Raw genomic sequence first — 15154 nt, 5'->3', positions numbered from 1 at the left:
CCACATTTCACACATTTTAATGGCTATTCCTAATGAAATGAAAGGTTCCCCATCTCCCAGAATTCTGACTGTCTTCTGTATCATCTTCCTCAGAATGGGCGGAAAGGAAATCCTATTTTGGTTTCAAGGAAGAGAACAAAGGGAAAGAGAGCATATGATGATATGCCATCTTTTCCTATTTCACCTTTTCTTATTTCAACATTCCCTACATTCCCCCGCCTCCTACCCATGTTCCCAGTTTTTAGGAAATGAAGACCTTTCTTTCTCTGGTCCATCGTTTCTTTGGACATTCCCCATCCTCTGCATCATAATCCTCCATCCACCTCTAGATCTTCATGAGTCACTTTCACAGTCCCATTGGCCTCAGGAGGTTCATATGGACCATTTTGGGAGGCCCAGGTCTACATCTTTTCCAGGCACTATGGTCTGGGTCAGTCAGAGAACATGTGACAAGGCTTGGTGCTTGGGGTCAGCTGAATGGGTGCTCAGGGAAGCTCCTGTTCTTGGAGACGGATCTCCGTCTACATGCCACACATTGAATGGAGAGAGCAGGAGAAGCAGAAAGAAAGCAGATGGCAAATGGGAATCCCAGGCAGAAAACCCACCGCAATGGTTCTTTATAATAATGACGTGCTCCCTGATCTCGTGCCCCTCTTCTGACGCAGGACTATCCTTTTCTGGCCCTGAAAAAGCTGGATATTAAAGGCAAAGAAATAACTGTACTTAGTGGAAACTTCAGCCTTGAATACCGTAAATTTCGCTCCATAACACGCAGATTTTTCCTCCTAGAAAGTAAGGGGAAATGTCTGTGCGTGTTATGGAGCGAATGCCTACAGATGGCGGGGGAATCTGCTGCAGTCGAGAGCAGTCCGTGGCTCGCTTTGAAACAGCAAAGCGGGTGTAAGCGGCTCCTGTCAGCTAGCGGAGCCGGGAAGGAGGGAGAGAAGCAGAGCGGGAGTTGGCTGCTTTAAAACAACCCCGTGCTCTCTGTCCCTGCCTGCAGTTTTTTGCTGTCCGATTTTGGATTAGGCACTGTAGGGGCTGTGTGTGTGTGTGTGTGTGTGTGTGTGTGTGTGTGTGTGTGTGTGCTTGAGCTATCGTTCTCCTCCTCCTGCTTCCCCTTCACTCTCCCTCCGACGTTAGAATCGACACTCTGTGTGTCTGTGTGTGCGTGAGGGCTGCTTCTCCTCCTGCTTCCCCTTCACTCTCCCCACGTTAGAATCGACACTCTGTGTGTCTGTGTGTGCGTGAGGGCTGCTTCTCCTCCTGCTTCCCCTTCACTCTCCCTCCGACGTTAGAATCCACACTCTGTGTGTCTGTGTGTGCGTGAGGGCTGCTTCTCCTCCTGCTTCCCCTTCACTCTCCCTCCGACGTTAGAATCCACACTCTGTGTGTCTGTGTGTGCGTGAGGGCTGCTTCTCCTCCTGCTTCCCCTTCACTCTCCCTCCGACGTTAGAATCCACACTCTGTGTGTCTGTGTGTGCGTGAGGGCTGCTTCTCCTCCTGCTTCCCCTTCACTCTCCCTCCGACGTTAGAATCCACACTCTGTGTGTCTGTGTGTGCGTGAGGGCTGCTTCTCCTCCTGCTTCCCCTTCACTCTCCCCACGTTAGAATCCACACTCTGTGTGTCTCTCTGTGTGTGATTTGCTTCCCATTCACTCTTCCTGCGACTTTAGAATCCACTCTGTGTGTCTCTCTGTGTGTGAGGGCTCCTTTTCCTCTTGCTTTCCATTCACTCCCCCAGCGCCCCTGCGACTTTAGAATTGACACTCTGTGTGTCTGTGTGTGTGTGTGTGAGGGATCCTTCTCCTTCTCTTGCTTCCCATTCACTCCCCCAGCGCCCCTGCGACTTCCAGCGCCCTGCAACTTTAGGGCCAGTTCTCTCTCTCTCTCTCTCTCTCTCTCTCTCTCTCTCTGTGTGTGTGTGTGTGTGTGTGTGTTGACCTCACTGTGCTTGTTGGGGGAGAGTGTTGGTCGCACTTTTTCTTGATTTGTCTCAGAGTGGTTACTATCGTGGTTTCCTTGCTGGGGAGGAGGGAGAGATGCAGAGCCTGCTTGTTCTAAAGGAGCAAAGCCGGAGAGGAGCCTCTCCTGCATTATTAGCAGCACCCTTCTCCACCACCCCCCACGTGTGCTCCTTGTCCCTTGAGTGCTTTTCCTTCCCTCCCCACTTAAAACGTGGTTACAAAGCATGGACCCACATGGATCCTCAGGATTTTTGCATTGGGCTACCCCAAACTCACCGTCAGATCACATGTCTGTGGCCACAGCATGAACCACAAAAATCATACATCCACTGTTTTGTTTAGAATATTTTTTTCTTGTTTTCCTCCTCTAAAAACTACGTGCGTGTTATGGTCAGGTGCGTGTTATAGAGCGAAAAATACGGTATATGGTATTGATTCATTGATGGCCTGAAGTTGTGTTATCTCTGGAGACAAGAATTTATTCCTGATTTGTCTTAAGTATCATAATTATAGGATGTCTTGGGGTGTTAGAGGAGAGGCGGTACCGTTGGTGGGGGAAATGTCATGCACCTTCTCGGGTAACCTATCCACCATTGGTCCCCACCTTGCACCCAGCTCTCACCTGTGGCCTCCAGAAGCTGTCAGCATGCAACAGGGGCCACAATCCCAGGAATGGCTTCAACCGGCTGGCAAAACCCGGTGAGGATAGCTGATGGGTCTCAAATCCTTGGTCAGTTGGGGAATTCTGTTGCAGATGAAGAAAGGCCCTGGTGGATGGAGAGAATGAGAACAACAGTGAATCCCACAGTCAAGAAGGCAGATTCTGCCCATCCTGCAGAGGAAAGGGAAGGAAGCCCATCGAGAAGGAAAACTCTGGTCGTAATACGTTGCTGCCTCGTGAGTTATCTTTAGGAGAAGAAAATGCTATGGAGGAAATCCCACACAAATCTTGAGTGGAGTTTCTAAGATGCTTGGATAGTGTCCTGCACACCTCCTGCCAGCAACTCCTGCAGCCAAGCTGGTGCCTAACATACTGTTCTGCTGAGAAGGGGGTCTTGTTGTCTAGGCAGCCCAGGACCCCCAAACACACTGTGCAGGCTTCCATTGCTGCTAACACAGCAATTTCAGGCAGATTCTGCCCATGCTGCTGAGGAAAGTGAAGGACAGATGGGGCACGTCCACCTGAGAAGGGAGCCCATCGAGAAGGAAAACTCTAGTCGTAATACTTTGCTGCCTCGTGAGTTATCTTCAGGAGAAGAAAAGGCTATGAAGGAAAACCTACACAAATCCAGAGTGGACTCTCTAAGATGGTTGGATGGTGCCCTGCACACCTCCTTCCCAGCCACTCCTGCAGCCAAGCTGGTGCCTAACATACTGCTCTGCTTTCTTTGGGAACATATTGTTAGGATATTTCCGTTCCACCTTAAAAGGGAGCAGGCTTTGTGAGTCACAGAGTCTGCGTATTTCCTGTTCACATGATGTTTCTGTTGTGTCTATGCTTTCGTTTCTCTCTCTGTGTCTGAGACACTGAAGCAGGCAGTCATGTTTTCTTTGTTCTGATCAACGCTGAATAAACTTGTAAATAATGCTCTCCTGCGTGCATCTTTCACTGTGCATTATCTGCTGATAGAGCACGCATCAGCTCTGGAATGTGGCAAGCTATTTCTGGAGCTCGTGTCGCTAATTGCTGATATTGCGTGTCTACGGGAGATTGATGGACGTCCAGAGACGGCTTGTGGGGCCATGATGGACTTTGTCTCCCTGGCAGTATCCCAACACATATAAGCCAGGCTGAGAAGGGGGTCTTGTTGTCTAGGCAGCCCAGGACCCCCAAACACACTGCTCAAACAGCGCTGCTAACACAGCAGTTTCAGAGGGAGCGATGAACTCAGACCTGTATATCAAAATCTCTCCAATGTGGAATATGTAAAACAGAAGTTCTGTTTATATCATACATCAATTAAAAAGTATTCAGAATATTTGTCCTTTGAAGAAAAGACCACCAACTATCCGATGGCCCCTTCAAAGCTAATAAAGTATTGTGCCTGGAGCTTTTTGGGGTGGAGGACCAGGAAAGCTTCTTCCACCATTATCCTGCCAATTGGTATTCAGGCCTCATCATGGGACTGAAACTGTGCTGGTTCTGCTCGATGATGATCTCCGATGCACTAGAGTCTGAGGGGAAAACTGTTTCCTGCTTCTGCTGGATCTCTCTTTTTAAAAATAATAATAATAACCGGCCAATCAAATCAAATCAAATCAAATCAAATCACATCACATAAATTCCAAATTACAAAGCCGAATTTTAAATTTTGTTGAGGGGACCCATATTTCAAGATCCGAAGGGGGATTCTGATCATCTTCTTGCTACTGCGTTAATGTCCAAATCAGTCCAAAGTTCATAATTCTATCCAGTCTTATCTTGCTGTTTCCACATCACATCTTGTTCATATATTTTCTCTTTCTTCCTTATGATCTCTTCTGATAGTCTCCTTAAGCCAATAAACACCAATAATAATCCTGTGTGAATTTTTCCGTTCTTCCAGTCCTCAAATCGAGATGGTTTCCATATATCATCGCCTTCATAGATAACATCGCTCTTTCCCTCTTTAATTACAGAACTGTCGTTCTTAAGTCCCTCTGAGGAGTTTCACCCACAATATAAAAACAGCTCTATTTCTCTATTTCTCCTCCCAGACTTAAGTCCTCTGACAGAACTTCCCAATATGGTGACGGCACTTTTAACTGCGTCATTCCAAAGCCCTTATACATTCCATGCTCTTCTCAAAACATGCTTTGGTTCGAAAGTTTATCTCCACACAGCCTTAAATCCACAGCTTAAGTCCTTAAAACGACATTTCTGACTTGTGAGGGGGGAGGATTCTTGTTTAATCACATAAAGGAAAGAAAGGAAAGTTTTTTACCCCTCCCCCCTCAGTCCCTTTGCCATACCGAGTCTTGGCGTATCTTCTCATGATTTATTCCTCCGACTCGTCTTGTTTTATCAGAGATCTCTTCTGTTAGCAGTCTTTACTCGCCCTCCTTCCTTGAAATATGTGCATTCGCTTCATCCAAATTGTTTCTTTTGAAGTTCTTGCAGCTAGTGGCGCGGATCAGAGACGGCGTCCAGGAGTGCCGAAATCCCACAGGAGGGCATTGTGCCTAGTGCCCCCATCCCCACAAATTCGGGGGGTGATATAGGGCACAGCAGGTAAGGGCAGTCCCCCCCCATCCTGGGGGGGTAGGGAGGCTATTTACTCCCATCACAGCCTCCAAATTACCTCGTGTGGGTTGGAGAGATGTTATTGTCAGCCATCTTCTGATGCGCCCCTAGTGGCCCCTCGGTTCTACTGGATCTCTCAGCAGCTTTGGAGACCTTTGATCATGGTATCCTTCTGGAGAGACTTCCGGGGTGGCGCCATCGGCAGTGGCAGACTCCCTCTGATCTGGAGGGACTAGCTCCACGGAAACGGGTCTTTTCCATTACGGCGAAGTGGGGACCCATTCAAAAATCACAGGCGGATGAAGCCTGTGACCATGGGACTCGGTGGGCACCTTTAGCGCCCCCCCCAACCCGCAAAGGAACCCACTAACAGGCTCCGGAGCGAAGAGGGGGAAGTGGCGCGGTGCTGAGAGTCAACTGCTTCTTCCGTGGAGTGAAGCCGCACAGCCGTTGCTGGAGAGCGCTGCCTTTTTCCTGGGACAATTTGGCTTTTAAAACAATCACCCGTGAGTACTTAAATTTTGGACAATTGGACTCTAAATAAGGATTTGTGAGCGGAAAGGAATATTGGACTTAAAAGTTTATTTTAATTTGGCACTGAAACAGGAAGGTCTAAACAGGAAGTCAGCCTTCCGTTTCTTTGTAGATAGATTAAAGCAAAGACATGGCAAACTAGAGTTCTGAAAATCGCTTGTAAAGGATTAACTTTCATCATTTTAAATTGTTGAACCCCCTTCGGAAGCAGGAGAAGAGGGGGGATTTTTGTCGGACTGTCTAAACCTGCAGAAGTGAGTGTAAAGCAAAGTAACTTTCCGCCGTCTTGATCCTAGAACGGGGTGTCAGGACTGACGTTTTTGGAAGCTCATTGACCAGAGACAAACGTTTCTGACAGATAGCTAAAAGAAGAGAAACATAGTGACTCCATTGTTCCCTTCGCATTTTAAAGGAACAAATATTGACAAAATAGCTGAAAAAGGAAACTTTGTTGTTAGATCTGTCTTTAAAAGAAAAGAACAAACAGAAGTTCTTCCCCTAGAGGGAGCCTGTGAAACTGTAACCAATTCTGAATCGGGGAGCTTGCAGCTGTCACAGATTACGATCGTGGGAATAGACTTCTGACCTTGCAGGACAATGTATTCAGAAGCTCTGTTGTGTGCTATCTGTAAAACAAGTGGCCTACTGGAACAGCTACATGAGAAGATGGACTTTATGACTGATGCGATCAGAAATTTTGGACAGGCAGTGGGAAATTATATAGAGCCCACCCAGGAATCAGATCAGGAGTGTGCCCTGACAGAACAGATGAGGGAAGAGGATGTTTCTGAATCTTGGGCGCCAGAGATGGAGGGAGCTGTGGCCCGGCAGGAACATGAATTATTGGATTTGACAAATGAACTTGGAAAAAGCCAGATTTGGAAAGATAAAGTTTGGTTTGGTTTGGAAATGGGGGGTTGGATTGACCCCCCCCCCATGCAGGGAGGTTTGGACTTTTCAAGTCTGGCAATGGGCCGTGAGATGTTTGGGGTTGTGGGAGCTCTTAATTTTGGAGGGACTTTGAAACATGTTCTTAAACACCACATGGAGCTTAGTCTGGACTATGGAAAAGGGGCTGATTTGTCGAGATGGGTCAAAAGCATTGTCAAGCTGGAGTTCCCAAGAGTGAAAGGAACAGGAGATAAAGGAAAATACAGCTATAAATATGAAGAAGAGCTGTGGAAGGGACATGGAAGGGACTTAAGGGCCTCGGACATAAGATTGCCAGGTTAATGCGCTAGATTGATGAGATAGAAAGGACTGACAAAACCCGGGACCAGGAGGAAGAGAAGCTGGATGAAGATTGGATTGTTTTTTTTGTTATTTTTTTTTATTAGGATTGATTTATAAAATTGATGAATGTTAGAAAAATGTTGGAACGAAATTATTTGGCTTTAGTAAAAATGTTTAAAGAATTATGTAAGAATATTATGGTTATGAGAAATTGGTAAAAATAAGATTTAAGTTTTAAGTTTTAAGGTTTTTATAATAAGATAAGATTAAAATAGATCAAGGTAAAGTAATGACAGAATATTATGAAATATGGAAAGGGTTTGCTGTGACAGTTACCGTAGTTTTCGCTCCATAACACGTGTTTTTTTCCTCCTAGAAAGTAAGGGGAAATGTCTGTGCATGTTACGGAGCGAATGCTTCCCTCCTCCGTGGTTTCCAGAGGGAGAAGAGCCGCTGAATGGGGAGGAGAGAGGGACAGAGTGCCTGCTTCTTTAAAGGAGCAAAGCGGGAGGGGAGGGGAGCCACTTACACGAGTGTAAGCGGCTCCTGTCCGGTTGGCTCCTTTAAAGCAAGAAGGTTCTGCTTCTCTCCCTCCTCCCCACTCAGTGGCTCTTCTCCCGCTTTGCTGGAAATAGCAGGAAAGATTTTCAGCTCGCTAAGGGGGGGGGGGAGGAGGGAAAGAAGCAGAGCCTGCTTGCTTTAAAGGAGCAAAGTGTAAGCGGCTCCTGTCCGGTTGGCTCCTTTAAAGCAAACTGGCTCTCTGTATCTCTCTCCTGGAAATAGCAGGAAATAGCAGGCAAGATTTTCAGTCTCCTCCAGCTTTGCTTTTCAGCTCGCTAAGGGTGGGGGGGAGGGGGAGGAGGGAGAGAAGCAGAATCTGCTTGCTTTAATGGAGCCTACCGGACAGGAGCCGCTTACACGAGTGTAAGCGGCTCCTGTCCGGTAGGCTCCTTTAAAGCAAGCAGGCTCTCTGTCCCTCCAGCAAAGTTTTTCAGCTCGCTAAGGAGGGAGAGAAGCAGAACCTGCTTGCTTTAAAGGAGCCTACCGGACAGGAGCCGCTTACACTCGTGTAAGCAGCTCCTGTCTGGTAGGCTCCTTTAAAACAAGCAGGCTCTCTGTCCCTTCAGCAAAGTTTTTCAGCTTGCTAAGGGGGGGGGAGGGAGAGAAGCAGAGCCTGCTCCCTGCGTGCTCCTTGTCCCTTGAGTGCTTTTCCTTCCCTCCCCACTTAAAACGTGGTTACAAAGCACAGATTCACATGGATCCTCAGGATTTTTGCACTGGGTCACCCCAAATTCACCATCAGATCACATAGCATGTCCATGGCTACAGTTTGTACCAAAAAAAATCACACACCCACTGTTACCTGGGGCTGCAGTGGTGCAAAAACATTGTTACAAACATGGATCCACATGGATCCTCAGGATTTTTGCATTGGGCTACCCCAAACTCACCGTCAGATCACATGTCTGTGGCCACAGCATGAACCATAAAAATCATACATCCACTGTTTCGTTTAGAATATTTTTTTCTTGTTTTTCTCCTCTAAAAACTACATGCGTGTTATGGTCGGGTGCGTGTTATCGAGCGAAAAATACGGTAATTGTCGGAGCCACCCTAGCTTGGGCAGCCAGCCCCACAAGTCAACGTCGGACAGTCCTTCATGCTGTATGCCATTAAGCCTCCCTGCCAGTTCATGGATATTATTTAAATGTCCAGTGATATTCAAAGATTTGTCAGTCACGTATGTACAACATTCAGCACCTATCAAAGCACATGACCCTCCTTGGCTGGACAGTAAAAAGTCCGTCGCAATTCTCATCTGTAAACTATGTTGTCTTACCTCAGAGAGTTCAGACACCAGGGAGTCCGTTATCTGGGTTGCTTCCTGCATGAACTTGAGGAGGATGTCGGTGAGCCTGAGGATGTCAACGTGATTAGATCCAGCTCCGTAAGCGGGGAAGAGGGCTCTGCCTACGGTTTCTCCATTTGCAGCCACATCCGAGAGATCTGACAGCTCCTTCTGCTCTCTTTTGTTCCTCTGTCTCCCGGGGGGTAGATGCGGGACCACCCTGATTCCCAGGACGATGTATCCTACGAAGCAGGACCCAGACATGTGTGGGCTTACCCAGGTGTATGCGCGGTGTCCACACACCCAGAACAAGCCACTGAGGTAGGACTCCATCCTGCCCGAGGCAAAGGTTTGTAATAGCATAAAGTCCAAGTGTTGAGGCTTCCAGGTGGGTGGGTGACCAATGGCATTGGCCCAGGCGAAGGTAAGGTTCAGAAAAGTCTGAGAACCTGCTGACTTGGTGACAGTCACTTGGCCGGTGGCTAGGATCTCAGGATTGATACTGCAGGTACTGGACCCGATGGAGGTTCCTTCTCCAGTGAAGCGGCGACAGAGGGGTCCTTTTGTTGGACCTATGAGGTATAGGTATTGGTGTGTCAGATTTAGCGCGGTCAAGTTCCATGAGGTAACATCCCCGGAATGAAATTGTTCCAACGTCACTGGTACTGGACTAGGGGGAGGCTTTGTTGGAGGTGGCTGGGTCCAACAGTCTGGGTAGGGAACTTCTTTAGCCACCTGGCTCAGAAGTTTGATGTAAGAGTTCTGTTCCCAGGACGAAAAGAGATCTTCCCCTGGGAAGCAAAGGCCTGTGCCGAGCTGCCAGGGCGCAGTGCTAACTGGGTGCAGTGGGTCAGTGGTGTTGAGGAGCCGCCTGTCCTTAGCAATCCCGCCGCACCTCAGAGGTCCAGCAGAGGTCCAGAAGAAGGTCTCTGGAAGTGCTACCCCAGCTCACCTGGCCCAGTCAGGGCTGAAGTGGTTGAGCCGAGTCGGTGGCACTGGCTCAAAGGCGAAGCTGACATCGGTTATGGGCCCAGTCGTCTCACCAGTCATTGTCCTCATCGTTCCAGCAGTCATCCCAGTCATCCCAGTCGTCCCAGTCGCCGGTGGCTTCTGATGCTGATTGCCGGAGGGCAGAATGGAGGCTGCGTGCTGGACTGATTTGCGGTACCCAGAAGCAGAGCTGTTTCGGAGCTGTTCAAGCTGTTGCTGCTGCTGCTGCTTGATTTATGGAGGTATGTTGCTGGCTGCCAAGAAAAGAAGATAGCATCCCTGTTTGCCTGTTAATTGCTCTCTGAATGGGAGAGAGAGTGGCTGAAGGAGTCCAAGGCTCTATCTGTGTTGCACGAGGGAAGTGTCTTGCTTTAATTAATAGCAGACATGGCCTGTGTACATTCTGGCCAGATGGCTCTGTCCTTTCCTCTCCTCACGCCTGAGACCTATGCAACGTGGCAGGTCAAAATGAAAGCGCTTTTGCAGAGGGAGAAGCTATTCTACACTATAGAAGATGACCCTCCCAAGAAGGATGCAGATGAATAGTCTGAGTGGCATGCTGCAGACATGAGAGCCCGGGGGACAATTGTTTTGAGTGTTTCAGACTACTTGCTGGGGAATTTAGAGGGTCAAGAGACAGCACGAGCTGTTTGGCATAAACTGAGAGATATGCATTTGTGGCAAAATGCCGGTTCCAGTGTGCTTTTCTTCAAGAAGCTGTGCAGGTTGCAGTTAGAGAAAGGTGATGATTTGCCTAGCCATCTGTCTCAATTAAAACGCCTCAGACAGGACCTTGTTCAGCGAGACCTGGCTATTTCAGAGGCTGTGCTTGCAATGCTGATGATAAATAGCCTAGATGATTCCTACGACAGAGTAGCTGCTCAGATTTCTACCATGCCTGCTGACCGGCTAACAGAAGATTATGTGTCTAGCGTGCTCTTGAATGAGTGGGATCGCAGACAGGCTGTTAGAGAAAGCCAGGACAATGGTGCTGCTGCAAATGTGCCTAAGTCTCCAGCAGGGGAAATAGAAACTGCTGCAAAAGCTCTGAAATTGCGGCAGTGCTTTTCATGTGGAGCCCAAGGCCATTTGCGTTTCCATTGCAGCAAGAAAACTTTAAAGAAGAAGGGAAACTTCAAAGGCAGAGGGGGAGGAGGATGAAATCCCCAAGCACCTGCTACTTCAAAGGCTTTGATCTCTCGCTGCTCCAATCAACGTGGGCAGAGTTTCTTTGTGGTCGACTCTGGCTGTACCAACCATGTGGCCAAAGATAAGAATCTCTTTGTTCATCTTGAGAAGCAAGAGAAAGCAATTCATCAAGCAGATGGGACAGTTCTCACGAGTGTGGCTCAGGGAACTGTGTTCTTAAAGAGCCTGAATGCAACAATTAAGAATGTCCTGTATGCTCCTCATTCTTCAGGACAATCTTTTGAGTGTTTTTCAGCTTGATCATCAAGTGTTTAAGGTGATTTTTTGGATCTCGTTGTGAAATTCATCGAGATGGCAAGCTCATTCTGTATGCCAAATGTGTTGATGGTTTGTACCAATTGCCTTTTGTTACAGGTACTGCTGAAGCAACTGAGAAAGCATGCTGTAACATATCTGTTGATAAGAATGAGAAGCTGCATGATCAATGCATTCATGATTACCACCGTCTTTATGGTCATTTGAATTTTCAGGCTTTGGCAAAAATGCCCAATATGGTTGAGGGCATGAAGTTGAAAATGTGTGTTTACCATATGATGTGTTTCTTGTGCTGAGAATAAGGCAAGGCAAGCTCCCAAAGGTGCAAAATCTGGGAGAGAGGCCAAGAAACCATATGAAGTCATTCATGCAGACTTAGTGGGGCCTCTAGCGCTCTCTAGAGGTAACTCAAGGTTTTTCATGGTATTGATAGACTCCTATTCGAGATATGTTTGGATCTATATGCTACAGAAAAAGTCTGAAGTTTCACCAACTTTCGTCAATTTTGTACATGGCTCAGGAATGTACACAATGAGAGCATATATTGTCTGTTCACTGACAGGGATGGAGAGTTTTGTTCAGAAGAGTTTGAGAGTTTTCTTACTGAACAGGGCACTGAGCATATGACTGCCACACCCAGATCACTCTGGCATAATGGTTTATGTGAGAGAATAAACCAAACCCTGCAACAAGGTATAAGAACTCTGTTGCATGATTCTTTTTTATATAATATATATTTTTATTAGTTTTCAAATACAAAAACAAATTTATACATTCCATACATCTTAATTACATCTTACTTTTCTTTTTTGACTTTCCTCAATTTGTCTGCCATTCCTTCCTATTGTTACTTTTTACACATTTCTGCCCTTTTAACCCTTTTCCCTCACAGAGCTTCCTTAAAGCTTACAAACGTAATTTTATTATCACTCAGTTTTTGCATATATTGGATAAACTTTTCCCAATCTTCTGTAAATCTTTGATCTCGTCGATTCTGGATCCTTCCTGTCATTCTGTCCAGTTCTCCATAATCCATCATTTTAGTTCTCCATTCTTCTAAGGTAGGTAATTCCTCCTGTTTCCATTTCTGGCCCATCAATATTCTTGCTGCTGTCACTGCATATAAAAATAACTTCTTTTCTTTCTTATTTATCTCATTACCTGTGTCAGGGAACTGACATCGGAGCCAGAGGCGGAGGCTAGGCTCTCAAGCGATGCTGGAGAAGGGCCCAGCAGGGGGAGAGGCGGCTCACCAGCTGGGGAAAGAAATCAGCGTAACACCAGAGATAAAGGGGGGCAGATGGGGGAATCAGCAAGGGGGCTCCAGGACTCCTCGCCAGAGATCAGCGAGGAGAGCACGGGTCCTCCGCTACCCACGCCCTCCCTGCGCAGAAGGCTTCCACGCAGGGAGAGTAGGAGGAGACTTGGAGTCAAACAACTTTTATGCTGGAAAAGGTTTAAGAAACGCCCACTGACAGATTCTGCTAGCGACTGAGGCAGCCACGAAGTGCAGGGCTGTCCAGACAGAAAAGGTTTAACAAGGCAACCTAGCCAGGAGTGGCACCAACTTGCGCACAAGCAACCCCTACATTTATTACAAGCTGTAATGCCTATTTCTTCTCCTTGGGACTCTGGTACCATTCTAAATCTCAGATTATTCTCCTTCTGGCTCAATTCATTCTTCGAAATAGCGTCCCACAATTCCTCTTGTGTCTTATTAACCTCTGCTACTTCTGCTTTAATTTTTTCTTCTTCTTTTCTAATCTCCTTGACTTCCGTTTTAACCTTCCTTCCCCTTCCTCCAAGTTTTGTGTCCTTTTTGTCATATCTTTCATCTGCCCCTTTATTTCTTTGACTGTTTCATCAATTTTTTCCACAGTCACATCTATTTTTTTTATCCGCCAACTCCAATTTTGTCTCTATGTTTTTCTCACTTTTTTGTATTTCTGATATAAGATCTGCTTTAAGCACTGTAAACATCTTTATTAATTCTCCTTTAATATCAGATTCTTGTCTAGAACCTTTCCTTTCTGCTGGTGTCCCTGCTTCACCTTTTTTCTGTGTATGAGACATCTTGTAAACTTAATCAAATTAAATTAAAAATTTTTTGATGCACCAACAAGATTGTCCACCAGGGGGCTACGTTTCCCTAAAGTTCAATTTCTATTTTGTTAGGACTGTATTTATATGATTGTCCACTAGGGGGCGCTCCAAAATTATCAACCGAATGTTAGCCAAGGAGAATTAAAACAAAAGCCAAACTCAAATAAAATCTTCAATTTTTCTCACCACTTGGTTGGCTAAATCCAATACAGTGGTTATGATAATTAAAAATCTGAAAGTATTCTCAGAATTATCCTTTAAATCACGGTAGCAAAGTCCTCAGAGAAAATAAATCCAAAAAGCCTCAAAATACCAACCATAAAGAGAGAGACCCGCACAAAAAAACACATGAAAAAATAGATCAATCCAAATTTCACGTGGGGGGGGGGAACAGGGTAAATAGACACAACTCACAACCCTTTTCAATGTCCAAAAATGAAATAAAATGGCATTGCTTTCTTCTCATAAACAATCAAATTATTGGGGGGGGGGCACAAATCCTCTGGATAAACTTTCAAAAAACCAAAATACCGATTGTTCCAAATGTATCCCAGTCCACTCTCCAAACAAACATAAAAGGCAAATAATACTTCTTCCCTTGTTAATAAACAATGCTGCCAAGGTGAGGGTGTAAAAATAACAAAAAATAAGAACTTTCCAGTTTGTTGCGCAGTTCACTTAAAATCGAAAGTAAAGTAATCCGTTCTCAAAATCCTTCCTCGCCATCTTGGCCACTCACCAAAATAAAAAGAAAGGGATTATTCCCTCTACCCTCTTGATCTTCTTCACCCCACCAGTTCCTTATGTAAGTCCCTTAAAAAATATCAAAAGCCAAAAAACCCCCCCAAAAACAGCAAGATAGTTCCAATTGCCAAGCAGTCTCCGCTTGTTTTTTTACTCACGGTTATACTCCACACTGATAATAGTCCTTGTGTGCACTTCGGAATTCAGACAAAGTTGACCTCCTTTTTACCCTTTGTCTGCATCGAATTGGGTCCAAATCAGCAAATTTTAATCCTTTCGAAACTTCCCAAACGATTTCTTTTAATTTGGAAAGCCAATCGCTCCAGTGGGCAGGCTCGGGACTGCACTCCTAGAGGCTGGCAATGGTGTCCCGCTGCAAGCCCTTCTACCCTGCCGCTCTCGTCTCCTCTTTAAAGAAGATACCTGGCGGCCAGGGGAATCGCAACTCCGCAGCGCTGGGATCCTTACCCCCTGAATATCCTTTCAGTGGGGTTTTGGGGGGCTAAGGTGCCCTTTTAGCACCCCCTTTTATCTTCTAGGAGCTGGCCTCCCTCTCCCGAGGGAAAACCCGCTTGCTTCCACTTTGCGATCAGACCGGAAGTCAAACTCTGTTGCATGATTCTGGCCTGCCCAATCTCTTTTGGGCCGAAGCTCTTTCGTGTTTCTCTCACGTGTACAATCGAAGGTATCAGTCTGCTATAGATTGCACCCCATATGAGATGCTTCACAAAAGGAAGCCGTATGTAAAGCATTTCAAAAAATTTGGTTCGGAGGTATGGGTGCACACGTTGCATGATAACAAACTGAGCAAGCGCGGTGAACATGGTGTTTTTCTAGGGTATGAGAAGGGTTCTTATTGTGTCTTAATCACTGACAGGAAAACAATCAGGTTGACCAGGAGCATCGACTATAATCCAAAATGGGACAGAGTTGGCATTTTTCAATGTCATCCCATTTGTGATGATGGTGCAAAAACAATTAAGAGGGAGGCAAGTTCTGATGTGGTTGGTGATAATTCTGATGTCAATGTAGATCCTGATGATGACC

The 15154-nt window shown here is 46.3% G+C and overlaps 1 protein-coding gene across 8 annotated transcripts in view; it reads right to left on the bottom strand.

Annotated features, from left to right (window-relative positions):
* The window catches only part of LOC308595651 (uncharacterized protein), a 223249-nt gene that overhangs the window by 46881 nt on the left and 161214 nt on the right, over nt 1-15154 (bottom strand). The window contains exon 1 of one of the 8 annotated variants that reach the window (XM_081210199.1): nt 2590-3771. The exons of the other annotated variants lie outside the window; for them this stretch is intronic. The gene's annotated coding sequence lies outside the window, so the exon portion shown is untranslated. Of the gene's footprint in view, nt 1-2589; nt 3772-15154 lie in introns of those variants that run through there. 8 annotated transcript variants of the gene reach the window in all.

This window comes from Podarcis bocagei, assembly GCF_964188305.1.
Source record: "Podarcis bocagei genome assembly, chromosome: 10".
In the NCBI taxonomy this organism is placed as follows: domain Eukaryota; kingdom Metazoa; phylum Chordata; class Lepidosauria; order Squamata; family Lacertidae; genus Podarcis; species Podarcis bocagei.
The sequence above is the reverse complement of the archived record's forward strand: the minus strand, read 5'-3'. Positions and strand labels throughout refer to the sequence as shown.